We start from the raw sequence: 16,201 nt of genomic DNA on the forward strand, positions 1-16,201 counted from the left end.
TCCTTCTTGTATATGGTCATTTCATTTTTTTCCTGGAAAAAGATGCTGCCACAGTGGTCGCAATGGTGCTCATAACACCACTTCAATATAAGTTTGTAGGATATATATATATATATATATATATATATATATACATATATACATATATACATATATCTAAATATTAGCCAGCTGGATTTGTTGTTGACAACCCACTGCATGGAAAGAGAGACAGGCTGCTCCATTGGAATCTGAACTACTCATGGTCCTCTTCAGTGGGTTATGTTACATGTAGGTCTTCTGCTCTATGTCATTTATCTGACTGCTGCTGCGGCTGTTGGAGTCACTCAAGTCTTTGAACTGCAAGTCATCCTCAAAGAAGAAAGAAGGCACACTGCTGTTGCTGATGTGTTCTCAGTGATCGATTTCTACCTCTTCATTTCACCATAGATTCTTGCTCACATCTGGTTTCAACTATTGAGTAAGCCTCAGATCTATGACATTTCCTGATCTGTAATGCTGTGAGCCAATTTTCCAAACTCCACAAGACTGGGCTGCAGACTGCATTTGAGATCCAGAATTTATCTACCCTACTCAGACTATTTCAAAAGACTTAGGGTATATGTATAATCTCTTTGTTTACTTCTTAGGTGCATCTCTTGAACATGAATATGCTCTATGGTGTATTATGCTTTTCCTTTTAATTTAGATTTGCTAGTAGAAACTCTTAGAAAAAAGTAGAGATAGTACCCATGAAGTCTTTGTGCTGTTCACTGAATCAGGACAGTAATTGTTAGTTTATTATCTTCCCCTTCAGCTGCAATTGTATCCCATAGCACTGTGTCTTTTGCATAGGCACATTAAAATGAGAAATTATTAGAAACTAAGAGGAGTTATTATCCATTACCCTGTTTTTAGGCCAAGAGTTTTTTTATGTTTTCCCAAATTTTGCTGCATCTATGCAAAATATTGCCAAAACTTATTTTTATCTTTAGGGGCATATGCTATAATCTTAGAATCATGAGCTGTAAATTATTTTGTTTTTCTACAAAGTCAATTAGGGGTAGAGGTTGGTTAACTGTTCATACCCTAATTAATATACACACTTCGCCAATATCCCATCACCAAATCAAAGTCTGGGGATAAATTTTGGCAATCCTTGCTTTAGCACCAAAAGTTCCATTAGCAGACTGCTTCTAAGAAGGAGACAGGAAGGAACAAAATGTGAACAGATCAATCATAAGATAAAAGAAATTCAGCAGTGATCAAAAGGCTAAAACCAAAAAAGAATTTAAAAAAGGCTTAAACCAAACACAATCTCATGTCTTCATTGGTTAATTTGATTTCACCAATTAAGCTAACATAGTTTCACTGACACTTTCAAAGAAAAATTTTACCTATTGCACTCTTTTGAGCACCTGAAAAGGAGGTGAGTGGGTAAGTGGGGAAATTTCCACTTCCAATGAAGACAAAAGCACCCTGATTCTGAAACTAGACATGTACACAAAAAATGAGAAAACCAATGGCCCATCCTTTGATCTGTGCAACCATGACTGGGCAGAATGTATCCTGGGACCCTAGTCTAGGTTTCGGCCTACAATCTGTAAAACAACCAGTCTGTACGATCTGTATGAACTGTACAATCTGTACAATAACCAAGATATCTAATTCTAGAGGTCTGACTGAGACAACTGCAACTGAACGGGTCTTTTGGAAACATAACAAAAGACTCTATCCCAGGCTTGTTCCTAGGATCAGTGCAATGACCAAGACCAACAACTACAGAAGACTGATTAAAAAGACAGTGAAGGAACAGAACTTCTAGAAAGATAAAGAGAGACTTCTTCATAAGCTCCATTCCTTGACCTGTGCAGATACCAAGATCTCTATATACAGAGGTCTGATATTATCACCCATGAAGGAGCAGATGTCTTCCATACATCAGAAAGACCTAGGGGAGAGTAAATGAACATGCAAGGAGTCTGTAGTTATTCCCATGACAGTATACTTCAAAAGCGGAGAAACCTTGTATCTCTTAGGCCAAGAGAGTTCCCTCCCTAATTTCCCCCAATATTTACTGTGCCTATGCAGAAAAAAAAAGAAGCAGCACAAAATAATTTTATTTATTTATTTAAAATTCTTTTGGTTTTTGGTTTTGTTGTTGTTGCTTTCATTTTTTTGCACTCTGTTTTGTTTTTATTTCAGGACTGTGGTTATTATATGATGCTTGTCTTTATTGCTGTAGTGCTCATTGGATTTTTTTGTTTGATTTTTCTTTTTGTATTGTGCTGTTTCTCTTCCTTTTTCCCTTTCTTCTCTCAAACTGATGTTGAGAGCCTCTAAGGACTCTGCCCATTTTCAGCTTGTTTGATTTATACCCCATTTTATTGCTTTTCTTTTCTTCAAACAGAACCATATAACTTGAACCATCTTGCTTGCCTCTCAAATTGAAAGGGAAATAATGGAGAGTATCAAGACCAAACAGTTGTATGATCACTAAGTAGTAGTAAAAAGTATCAGACTTGGGGCCGGGCGGTGGCGCTGGAGGTAAGGTGCCTGCCTTGCCTGCGCTAGCCTAGGATGGACCGCGGTTCGATCCCCCGGCGTCCCATATGGTCCCCCAAGAAGCCAGGAGCAACTTCTGAGTGCATAGCCAGGAGTAACTCCTGAGCGTCACAGGGTGTGGCCCAAAAACCAAAAAAAAAAAAAAAAAAAAAGTATCAGACTTAAACACCAAATCCAAAGCCAATGACAAAAGAATCGATACCCAATCTACAACAAGCTGGACACAGAGAGGATCACTTATTCTAATAGCCCCGGGGGGTAAGAGATGAGGATATGGGATGCAAGCTGGGAACAGGCATGGGAAAAAGACAACTTTGGTGATGGGAATCCCCTGATTCAATGTTAATATGTGCCTAAAATACTACTGTGAAAGATCTGTAATCCACTTTAGTCAAAATAAAAATTATTATTATTAAAAAAGGGGGAAATGTCTTTCAGACAGAAACATGGTTTCAACATTCTTTAGGCTTATTCACCAAAGATCCAATATATGATTACAAATTATCCTGGTGAGGTTTTAGGTGATATCTTAATTGAGGAGAATTAGACCTTCTATCTATAATCTGAATGGCCCCCACCCAGCAAGGCTCTCTATGGGCTGAATTCAAAGACTGAATTCAAGATCTGATTCTAGGTCAGACTTGGGACCTAAGGATATCACTCCAGCCTGCTCCTGCTTCCCATTATGTGTTAGCCTTGGAATTCTCTGGTGGGCAGTGCCCCACACTCCCATCTATTTCTGGCACCAATGATAGTTGGAACTGATCATTCTGAACTATAAATGGGTATTGAATGGAGATTAAGTAATATGCACTGCAGGCCTTCACTAACAGTAGTGTAAACTACAGTGTCTAAGAGAGAGAGAGAGAGAGAGAGAGAGAGAGAGAGAGAGAGAGAGAGAGAGAGAGAGAGAAGTATAATGCCTGACCAGAGACAGATTGGTGGGAGAGTGGGATGGAAACTGGGATCATTGGTGGAAATGTTCATTGGTTAAGAGTAGGGTAGTTTGTAAGATTAAAACTCAATCATTAACAAATCTGTGTTCAAATAAAAGGAAAAAATAATAAAAGAAAAAATGTATTGGTAATGGCCAGAGGCAGGTGGTGGGAAATGGAGAACATGGGTCAAGGGGATAAAAAGATATGAATTTCCGACATGAGGCAAAGAGGTGGGAAGATGTTGTATAGCCACACAGACAATGGCTAAGACATCGCTATTTATTCACAAGAGCAAAGAAAGTAGTTATCATAAGTTTTCATCATAAGAAACACAATTTGTCCATGACCAAATTTGATAATGGACTAAGAGAATTATATTAAAAAGAAAAAAAAAACACTTTTTTCTGCTGTATGGTAGGGGATGATGCAAGACTTATTGTGACAATATTTTATGGCAGAAAACCATGTCCCACACCTTAAACAAAGTTCAGTTATACTTCAACACAAACATTCACAGGCCTGCCATACTACTTAGACAGTAATAAAATAAATCTTTTCTAGTTTTTTGTTTGATTTTGATTTGGGGCTGAATCTGGCAGTGCTAAGGTGCTCCTGAAATCACACCTGGCAAGCTTGGACAACCATATAAAATGCCAGGCATGGAACCTGAGCCAGCTGCATGCAAGGCAAAAGTCCTCCTCGCTGTGATATCTCTAAGTCCCTCTATCATTTTTTAAGTTTCATTTTTATGGCATACTTTCAGATGATACTCATTAATTACTTCTGGTTCTGCATCAGAGATCACTAGTAATATGCTCAGGGTTGGGTGCATGCAAGTTAAGCACACTCCTGTCCAACAAGGATTTTCTGAATAACACAGTAAAGCACGAATGACTACTCAAGTTTTACTGCTATCTTTAACTTCTCCCTATTCTTCTACCTTCCAAGTTGAAGTGATTTGAAAAAACTAGAAGACTTTCAATGTGTCAGTACAGTGCAGACAAGTGAGTCTACAGAAAAGAGCATCAGCCTCTTGATCAGTCTCTTGACTCACAGGTCACAAGTATAGAGGATGCTCATGGTGGACAGAACAAACAGAGCTTGATTGAAAGGAACTAGCTGTGTTTCTCTAAGCGTGGGCTAGTCACATTCAATGGTGCTCAGGAGCTATACCCAGCTTGACTATATAGAACCCAGAGCTCCTCCTTGCAAAGTCCTATGAGCATTCATCCAGCCCATATCTATGCTCTACATGGGATTATACATGCTAGAGTTAGATTGCTTGCAGTCACCACCCATATAGCTCCTAATGCCCCAGAGCACAGGAAAATCACTCCACAAATCCCAACAAAAGACAGGAAAATCAAAGACCAGGAAACTTCTCAAGAGAAGCGCTTGAAAAGGTACTCAGTAACAGGATATCTACTGCTGTTCCACACTATAGGGGTGAACAAGATGAGTTGTAATAATAATGTATGTTCTCTGCTGGGGGAATAAAAGACAGGGTCATGGACACCAGGAGAATTGGCCATAAATGTTCCCACCCGTTCCTCTATATTCTCATGGTCAGTTTTGAGAAGTGTTGGAGGCTGTTAGAGCTAGAGAGCAAAATGGAGTCTCTGATGCCTGATACATAAGGCCTGTGTACCTGACAAGCTGATACTGTGGCATTTACCCCCTGGACCTAAAAGAAATGTTAACCAAACAAGTCAGATGTCCCAGTAAACCACCCGAGTTGATAAGATAAGATCACATCCTGTTAAGCTAGCATTGTGAAAGAATGTCTGTACAATATAAGGGTATGCTGTAAAACTGGAAAGTTCATCCTGCACGACCCCCCTATTTTTCTATAGATGCCATAGAAAAGTACTGACTGTTACTTTCGTATTTTGCTCAGGCTATAAAGCTAGCCCCCTTTCATTTAACTTTAGCTCTTGATCAGCAAGCTTGACTTGAGTGTTGGTGTACCTATCTGAGACCCTGGATTTGGTGTAGATACCTAAGACCCACCCATTTCTGGGAGGGGTCTTGGGAACCGGATATTAGGTGTGACCTTACCTGCAAGACCCGGCCCATTCCTAGGAGGGGTCTTGGAATAGGTAGATAAACCCTGGAGCCAGGGGATTAGGGGCTCTTTGCCCTGCTGCGCTCTCTGGCTTTTGGGTCGTTGCCTCTTTTGGTCTTGGACCAGGATGGAGGCCAAAGGGAAAATGGCTGAAAGGGTTAAGACGCAGGGTAGCCTAGAATGGCTGAATGCTTGAAAGGTTATGAGATAGGCCACACACCTGTGGTGGTCAGGGCATGAATAAAGATGATGCTTCCTAATGCCTGCCTGTGAGTGAGTTTGATTTCGCCTTTCACCTGGGCCTGGAACCTGCTGGCTGGATGGGGTTGCAGAGCCACGTGGCCTGGGGTGGCAGAGAGAAATCCTTCACCATCCACCGCCATCCAGCCCCATCGTTAAATATTTTTTTTTTTTTGGTTTTTGGGCCACACCCGTTTGATGCTCAGGGGTTACTCCTGGCTATGTGCTCAGAAATCGCCCCTGGCTTGGGGGAACCATATGGGACGCCGGGGGATCGAACCGCGGTCCTTCCTTGGCTAGCGCTTGCAAGGCAGACACCTTACCTCCAGCGCCACCTACCCGGCCCCTATCGTTAAATATTTAATGCAACACTTGAGCTCATTTCTTTCTCAGCCTCTTTCCTCCTTTTTCGGTCGGATCCCGCTCGTGACCCACGAATTACTTCATGATCCTCAGTCCACCCTGTGGGCAGGGTCCTAGGGGGCCACAGAGAAGTTGCTGGCCCATGCTGCAAGAAGCCTTCTGGAAGAGCTTGGGCCCAAGTGGTATGCATATCCAGGGCTCCAGAGAGCAAGAAGATCCTGGTGCACACTGGTGGCTATCTAACACTGTTACCTTGCTCTGGAGATCCCTGCAGACAGGCCCAAAACTCAGCCCAATTGAGGCATGCTGGGAAGGGCTTTAAGACCCAGTGCTGTCCTGATCTTCAACTCTTGCTCCTGAGTAAAAAAGATGGCTTGATGGCAATAAAGAGCCAGCCCTGTCACCTCAGAGGAGGCTATGGCAAGTACATGGCCCTCTGCCAACTCTTGCCCTATTCCATCTACTAGCAGTAAGGGACATTCTAAGGGTGGGGATTACCCCACAGCTGGTGTGTGGGAGATGAGCCCCATGGAAATGTGAGTAAAACCCTAGCAAAAGCCTATGGAAAGTGTTACCTGAAGGGACAGCACAGAGCCTCATGTGTCCCAAAGTGTGATCCTGGGGTGAATAAGGCACCAGTGGTCCTTTTGGTGGCTTCAGGAACAATGGGACAGAAAGTAGGAAAAAGGTCACTATACTTCTGGGCCTGGGATTTTTACAACAAGAACCTGAGACAGAAGAATGCTGTGCAAGGTAGAGAGAAAGAAGCTACTTATGTATCAACTCCCATTCCAACTCCTAAATCTCTGTGGAGAATGACAGACTCCAGAGATTGAAGGCTTCGGTGTCTCTATATGAGAAGATTCCAATGCAATCGAGACAGCACTCAGGGTGGTAGGCATGTTCAGAAACACAGTGAATACAAAAAAATAAATAAATAAATCGATGATGGCTTTCTGGCTAACTCATTTGCTTCTGTGATAGGGTAACAAGCACAGACATTGACCAGAAGCACAGACACACAGACAGGAATTACAAACTCACAGACAGGAATATAGGACAAACAGGAACCACAGACACAGACAGAAAGCACAGACACACGGATATAAAATACAAACTCACAGATAGGAAGCAGCAGAGAAACAGGAAGTGCAGAGTCACGGACTCACAGTTAGGAAACAAAGACACACAGACAAGAAGCACAGATAGACCGACAAGAAGTGACAGACAGGGTTCATCGCAATAGCACAGTTCTAGGGAGTTTGCCTTGTTTGGGGCTGACCCAGGACGGGCCTGCGTTCAATCCCCGGCATCCTATATGGTCCCCCAAGCCAGGAGTGATTTCTGAACCAGAATTAACCCCTGAGCATCACCGGGTGTGGTCCAAAAACCAAATCAAAACAAAACAAAAGAAGTGGCAGACAAAGAGATAGGAAGTGCGGACTCACAAATAGGAAAATAATAAAGAATGGAGGAAGATGTTTTTCCTAACACTTCTTGCTCCTGTGTTAGACAGTTCCATGATCAGGCTCAAACATACCAGAAAACAATACTGCACTGAGATTGAGCTTGGAGCCATTTTTGAACCATCTTCCTAGACCTTTCATGTGAAATGAAGAAACCCAGGTCTCTTGTTCTAACAAGGAGTTTCTTTTCATGCCACAATTATTATTCACTTTTAGATGCTTTTATTACCCACTAAAATTATGCTACCATCCACACACCATTCAGCATTCAGTACTCCTTTCTGCATATAAGGCTGGCAACTGCATGTGGTTGTCACTCATATCAGATGTTGCAAGCTGCCCCCCCCCCCAACTGTTATCCACAGAGTTCAGTTCACTGTGACTGGCTGTCATGTACACATTTTGTTGTCACTCAGTCTGGTTATTAAATATACCAGATGGTCATATGCAATCTCTTACACACATCTGATGATCATGTCCAGTGTCTCATACAAATGTGATGATTACACATGAACAACTCATCTGTTAGACACATGCCTGGTTGTGCCACCAGTGGCCTACTCATACAAGGTGTCTGATGGATGAACACTGTTTGGTTTAACAACTTTTAGGAATAGAATCTCTAGTTTCCTGACAATGCTGCTCAGCCACATGATGTGCTCAAGTGGTTTCACTTTGTCCTGTCATGAACAGACATGTGCTCTGAATCTCTCTACCTGCCCTCAGGATGCCCTGACTCCTGCTGACTTCTGTGACAAATGTTCTCTCACTGACCACATGGAATAGAGCTCCAGAATTCTAAAATAATCCCTAATTAGAAGTGCTTGTACAATGACTTTTTCTCTCTTTCTTGGCTCAGCAGGGCTATTCTTGCCCCCTGTGACCATCCTGTTATTCTCCAGTCAAAATCTCTTTCAGAGATTTTCAGACCCACCTTGAGCATTGAGCCACCTCTATTGAGAAATAAATACCCCAGATCTGGGGGGAGAGTCTCACTTTGCTGAGAAGGTAAAGCTCTGGTTTGGGTTAGGAGTGGAGGCAGGCCGGGCTCTGCCTCTACAGATTCACAAGTGAGAGTCCAGGCTGCCTCAATTGAGGAAGGGGAGAGTTGGGATGCCTGCAAACAAAGGAAGCTTTTGTGGGGCTACAAGTTAAAGTCATTTAAAGGATCCAAGAGTTGCTATTCTTATCCAGGTAGCACTGTAGCTACCCTGGCAGCTGCTCTCTGTTATTTTCCCACTTTCTTTCTGACCAATTTTCTAAAGTGGTCCTTTAGCAAAACCCAATGCCAGGTTGGCCTCTGGAAAGTCAGAGTCTTCTATCCTGCAAAATGGGGGTTATCTGAAGGTAGATCTATTTTATGCCTGGATCCCTGGCAGGTCCTCCTAGGTTCGCAGGGAGGAACAGACAAGTCACTCCAGAAGCACAGGAGGAATACTCTGGTTTCTCTTCAGATCAAAGAAGCTCAGGAGGGCACCTTCAGCAGAATAGCAACCTGGCTGTCTTCCCATTGCCCCTCAGGATAATCCCAAAGCAGCAGCACAAAGGGTGAGATGGCCCCTCTTAGAGTGACAGTTATCACCACTGAGGCTCCTCAACTGAAGCGAGAGGGGCAGACTTGGTTTTCAGAGATTCAGACACACCTTGGGCACTAAGACACCTCTACTGAGAAATAAATACCCCAGATCTGGGGGTGGGGGGAGTCTCAGAACCCTAGGTGGGCATGGTGTGCTGCCAGAAGCAGGGCACTCTACAGCAGTCCTGCACAGTTGGGGGCCTTCCCTTACCTGCCTCAAAAAAGCTCTTTGGGGCAATTCATGCTAGCACAGGCCCACTTTCCTGTGGGACATAGACGTCCTGGCCCACCTAGCATGTGAGAGCCCCTGAAATGACCTCCAAGGGTACCGCTCTCCCCTCAGCACCTCCCTGCCACCTCTGGAGCAGAGGCAGCATGTCCCAACCCTAGGGCCTGGCCCTGTGCCCAAGCCCCCTACCTGCTCTCGGTGCGGCCGAAAAGGTTGATGTGAAGGTCTTGGCATAGGCAGCTGTGGTGGCTTGGAGCACCCCTAAATACCTGCTGACCCGCCTCCATCCCCACTTCCAGCCCCACGTGTGGCTTACTAAGATGAGCAACACCTGCATGGCCTACAAACACTGCGGGGCGGGGCAGGGAAGGGCTGGGAAGGGCAGGAGGAGAGAGGGCCAGATTGGGAGGAGACTGAGGGGCTAGGAGGGAGGAGAGGGGAGCGGTGAGGAGGGAAGGCAGGGAAGGGGGAAGTTGGGGAATCCCAGGAGACCCAAGGGAGGGATCAGTGTCCCGGCAGGCCAATGCGAAGGAGAGTGAGGGCTGAACCCCGACTCTTGCTTCTTCACCCCTCTACTAGATGTTGTTCAGGAGTGGCTCCAAGCCATTCTGTAAGAACCATAGATGTTCCTGGATTCCATACCGGCACCCACATGTTCCCACAACCTGCGCCCTCAGGTCCTCCTGGAACGAGCTGACTTGACTGGGTCAGATCTCTGGGGTGCTAGCCAGGAATGTGCAAGGCAGGACCTGGACTAGCTTCTCAGCTGGCCCTCGGGGTTCAGAGTGACTGCGAGCTGCCTGCAGGGTGGGGAGAAGAAGCTCCGCAGCAGCTTGCTCTGTGCTTGCAGCTGGGGTGGGGTAGGGCCAAGATGATCAGTGGGGAGAAGGGGCAGTTAGTTTATGCCTGGAAAAGGTCCCTCCAAGATACAGCCTCCTGTGGTGCCTGAATGAAGGTGGTCCATGTCCCGCCCCAGTTCAAAAGTGACCTTGCCACCTTCACTCCTGACTTCCATCTCACAAAACTCTTCAGGCATGAGGTCAGATGGTAGTTAGGTGGGCACAGTAGTCAGGACTTGGAGTCTAGGTGTGGGAAGAGATACCAGCCGGACTCAAAGCTTACTTCTGGCTCTGTGCTCTGAAATCCCTCCTTGGAGGAACTCAGGGGACCATATGTGATGCTGGGGATTGAACTCCTATGGATCTTGTGCAAGACAAATGCTGTAAACTCTATGGCACGGACTATACACCATGTTGGGGGAAAGGGATATTTGTGCCACACCTGGCAACACTCTGGGTTACTCCTGACTCTTAGCTCAGAAGTCACTCCTGGCAGGCTCAGGGGACCTTATGGGAAGCCTAAGGCTAAACCAGGTTGGGTTGTCAGTATGCCAGGCCAAGGCCCTACCTGCTGTGCTGTAGCTCAGGCCTTGGACAGCATCTTTTTTAAGTCTCTTCCATTTTAAGAGATATGCAGAGGACATGGTAAGGATTTCATCAACTTGAAGAGAAATGGACCTCTCAGTGGCCTCAATGCAGCCACAACTACAGATGTTTTGATGGGAGACATGAGGGACAGGGGTGCTAATGTACTGTCACCACTGAGGAGGGGTATTGCAACACCTACCTTCCTAGGAGGAAGGGATGACTTTCAGAATTTCTCTTCTCATGGTCACTACTAAGAATGAGTATTATTTGACCAACTCTGTTTTGATCTCCCTCAAAGTTTTCTCTCCCTCAGCATCACATATATTTACCATTGCATCCAACCCACGAAACCAATGTCTATAGACTTTGGGACGTCTAGTATAAAAAAATGCTTAAAAATTTTACCATATCTGGGGGCCAGAGCGGTGGCTCAAGCAGTAAGGCATCTGCTTGGCCCACACTAGCCTAGGACGGACAGTGGTTCGATCCCCTGACATCCCATATGTTCCTCCAAGCCAGAAACAATTTCTGAGCACATAGCCAGGAGTAACCCCTGACGTCACTGGGTGTGCCCCCCCCAAAAAAGAACTGAGCCATATCTAAAAGAACATCAGATTATTTAAATAACAATTGGAAATTTTGGCAGATCCTAAAGAAACCCTACTACTTGCTTAGCAGGCTCCAATGCCATCTAAATGCCATTTCTGAGGGCTGGAGAAAGAGTACAGAGCCTGATTTGTTTCTTACACCATATTTCCCCTCCCCAATAATAAAGAGGCTTCCTCAAGCACCATAAGATATGACCAGAGATACTTTCCCTAAACACTGTTGGGGATGCCCTGGTGGTCCCCAGCACCTCAAAGTCTGAGTAACACTTTGCCTTCAATCCTAGCACTGAACTATATTGTATATCCAAGTCCTGCCTGGAGTGGCCCACAAGCCCCCTGAGCACCCCTTTGGGAGCCCTACCCCTAAAACCATTTGTCATTTGATGGGCAAGAAGTTGGATATTGAATTGCAGTGGACTCATAACAATACAGTGTTCCAGAAGAGAAAGCAAGTATGTCAGACACTCCAGCTTACTACACTGAGGGTAGCCTGTATAACTTGTTGGTCTCCATATTTTACTCCTTTTCCTTCATGTTTTGTTTTATTTTTTCCCCCAGTGGATATAAAGACTGGTTAAATTGCCTTGGAACAATATATTTGGAATGAATGCAACAGATTTCACATCATTATAAATAGTTAATAGAATTTGTGGTTTTGAGATGATGTCCACTGAGTGAGGATTTACCAGCGTGCAGGCAGGATGGACCCCAAGACAGGGCCTGGCAACTCTAGTGGAACCCGAGTCTTCTGGCAGGCATGTAACAAAATTTAATCTCCAGGCTGGGAGTACATAAAGGGTAAAAGGACAGTCATATCATGAGAGGAATGCTCACATTGTTTCTTTGCAAAACACAGAAACTATCAATGTACATTGCTTGATCTTAAAACAAATACACAGGTTTTAGGTGGTTTGTAATCTTAAAATAGAATAGAGTTTAGTTAGGAGCCAGAGGATAAAGGAAAGGCTAATTTCTTACATATCAATGTAGTTCCTAGACCTAGGTGTCATTACTGATGTAAATTAAGGGTTAGCAAGAAACCTGGTTTCCTAATAACAAATATCCTTAACTTAAGGGAATAGTTTTCTAGCTAGGGGCTAAGACCAACTTCCTATGGTCTGGTTATAGAAAGAGAGAAATATAAAATGGGTACAGAATTATATATAGTAAATTCAGTAGCCTAATCCTACACTGGCCAAACCTATTTGTTAGCAGGTGTTCAAAGTGACAGGGAAAGTCCCTGAGGCAAAGCCATCCTGTTATGGTGTTCAAAGACAAGGAGAGAAGACATTGTCTTTAAGATGCTATGTTTTGACTTGGCTTTTAGATGTAAATAGGCTGACAGAAAGAGACCAAACTTGTCTTATTATTTGGTGTGGAAATTTCTCTGGGGAAAGGAATTTGATAGAGGCCCTATTTTGGCCTATTTTGTAAAGTTACAAGGGAGAAATAATATTAAAGCCAAAAAACTGAAGGGAAATGTAATGTCAATACCAAGACATGAATTTCAGAAATATCTCTTCAGGAATTCCTCAACTTTCTATGCAAGGCAAGAGCTCTCTCAGCTGGCCTTTTGAGGAAACCAGTGGGGGGGATTCTAGCCATCTGCTCTAAAGAAAGTCCAAGGATTGCAACTAGTGGGCTTGCTGAATACCCCTTAAATGGAGGTGCCTTATGCATGGCGTGGCACTAGGGTTGAACTCAGACGATTGGTTCTACTTGCTCTGTGGGCACTGGGACTTTGGCTCCACTGCTTGTGATCTGGTATAGCCAGATCTGCAAGATCATCTCTGCAGAGCATCCTCTTCAGTCGACTCCTGTTCTCCCAGGCAGTTTTTCTGCTTCTTTGAAGTGGGAAGGAAACTTTCCCCCCAAACCCTTTCCAACTCTGACCCAGTTTAAGGTTGTAGCCTGGAGAACCGCCCTCTTGATTCACACAAAATCAGCTGATTTGGGCCAGTTCACTGTCCCTCAGACCATTGGAGGGTCTGACAACAGTAAAAACAAAACTTATGAATGAATTCTTATGCACACTACATATATCTTATTTTGCAATGAAGAAACAAAACAGATACAAATACAATATGTGGCACGTGGGCCATAGTTTGAGGACCACTGGATGGGTAAAGCCCTCCACAGGCTCTGTTCCATCCCTCAGGCACGTGGAAGGGGCTGCATTGGCCTTTAGAGGAGAGCAAGGTGCTGGCACAGTTCAGAATCCCATCTACCCAATTGCTTTCAGGGACAGCAGAGGGAGCATGAAGAAAAGACAACTAAATGTTTACTAAATGCTAAATGTTTACTAAATGACAACTAAATGCTTTACTCTCTTTCCACAGGAAAACTTGACTATTTTGTGAAGCAGCTAGAGGTGGACTTTTAGGGAACTCTTTTCATTTTCTGGAGAGCTAAATAAGTCTGTCAAAACTATGCAACTTCTTTATACAGTTCTGTAAATGTGTAACAGGAAAAGACAGTCTCATCTTTTGTGATTCCAAAGTTAGGCAAGTCTGAATCCATCACTCCTGAATTCTCAGCTAGATATATCAGGATCTGTGTCAGAATGCTAATAGGCAAGTAAAGTCTAGTAAAGATTGAAAATATAATTGAATATGTGAAAGCTGAATTGCACTAACTGAATGGTAGTATGTGAAGAAAGTAAAATATTAAAATAATGCACAGTACAGGTGCGAAAGAGATAGCTCAAGGGTTTGGAGGCAGCTTTGCATTCAGGAGGTTAGAGTTCAATCTCCAGTACTACAAGGTTGCCAAAACCCAGCAAAACTGATCCCAATGTGCCAAACTTGAAATAGCCCCTAAGGACTATCAGATATGATCTTCAAATCAAAACAAAAACAAAATATGAAATATATAATCATGTTCCCATTAACCTGAAGCCAAGTAATTTTGAATATGCATACATGGAAATGTAGAGAGAGTACAAAAAATGGATCGAGGTATACATGGAGTCACAGAAATTAAATAAATATATTAGTTATAAGAATTATTTATTAGTTATAAGAATTATTTTTAATGAATCAGAAGTCATTCATTCCAACAAGCCTAGAAGATTGTTCAGCAGGATCTTTGACAAGCCTTTCTATCTATTTTAAAGCAATATTATGAGTGGAGGTACTTGATTCTTGCTTCTTAAATGAGTTAACTGGGATGAATTCATCTGGGTTCTTGTTAAAAGCATTGATGTCACATTTGTGATGAATTTAAATAAGCTTTATCTTTAAAAGCTGCCTCCATAGATTTATTTTATTTATTATTTTGAGATGGCGGAGGGTGGGGGAGGACTGGAGCTGCTCCTACCAGTGCTCTGGGATACTTGTGCTTATGAGTTTCTCCCAGCAGTGTTCGGGGAATCATGAGGTGCCAAGGATGAAACCTAGGGAATGCAGCCCAGTTTACTGAGTTGTCTAGCCTTTATCTAAGTTATCAAGACAGTCCTATAGCCACTGGCTTTTCTCAGTGACTCAATGAGACAAATGTCTTAGATCACAAAAGATGTAGGCAGTGAGGGCCAGAATGATAATATAGCAGGTATTTTGCTTGTGTGTAAATCTGGATTAAATTGTCAGCATCTCTCTTTTTTTTATTTTGTTTTTTTGTTTTGGGGCCACACCCAGCAGTGCTCAGGAATTACCCCTGGTTCCATGCTCAGAAATCACCCCTGGCAGGCACAGGGAATCAATATGGGATGCCAGGATTTAAACCACCATCCTTCTGCATGAAAGGCAAACACCTTACCTCCATGCTATCTCTCCAGCCCCAATTGTCAGCATCTCTTAAGGTCATCCAAACACTGCCAGGAGTAATTCCTGAGTGCAGTCAGGAGTAAGTTCTGAATATCACTGTAAGTTGTCCAAACACCAAAAAAAGAAAAAGAAAAAGTGTTATATTGCACTATGTGCAATATAAGTACAGGTATGTTCAATTCACTGTTGTCTGGTGCAACCTGGGGCAATTGAGGGTTTACAGCACCTAAAATGACCATTGCCTGGATACTGTGCCCTGTTCTAAAGCCAAGCACTAAGCAACAGCATAGTAGTCGAAGATTTTAGTACCACACTTTCATACTGTATAGATCAGACAAAGGATCAATAAGGAAACAGTAGCCTTAAAGGGAGAAACAGAAGAGATGGGCTTAACAGATCTCTATAGGGTACTATAAGTACTATACATGTATGTATATATATATATATATATATATATATATATATATATATATATATATGTACACACATACTAAAAGAGTACATGGGTATTCATGAACAAGTCTCAAGAATAGGCCACATTCTGGTACACCAAAAAATATTTATAAAATCAAGAAAATGAAATTTGGTCTGGAGAAAGGATACAGGGTTAAGCATCTGCCTTATATGAGGCCAACCCTGGCATGATTCCTGGAACCACACATGATCCCTTGATCATAAAACCAGGAATCAGCCCTGAGCACCACTAGGTGTAGCTCAATATTTTTTAAAAAGCAAAAATGAAAAGACAATAGAAATCATATCAAATACCATATTAAAGTTGAAAGTAAGCTCCAAACAGAAAGTTCGGAAGAGCTCAGACATTAAAAGTTGACACAATTGGACAACCATTCAGTCAAAGAAAAAGGTAAAAAAAAAAAAAGTAAAAGGATTCATAGAAACAGAGATGGAGTGATAGTACAGTGGATTGGGTGCTTGCATGCACATGGATGACCCAGGTTTAATTCCCAGCATCTCACCTAA

The sequence above is a fragment of the Suncus etruscus genome, chromosome 11 (assembly GCF_024139225.1).
Source record: "Suncus etruscus isolate mSunEtr1 chromosome 11, mSunEtr1.pri.cur, whole genome shotgun sequence".
In the NCBI taxonomy this organism is placed as follows: Eukaryota; Metazoa; Chordata; class Mammalia; order Eulipotyphla; family Soricidae; genus Suncus; species Suncus etruscus.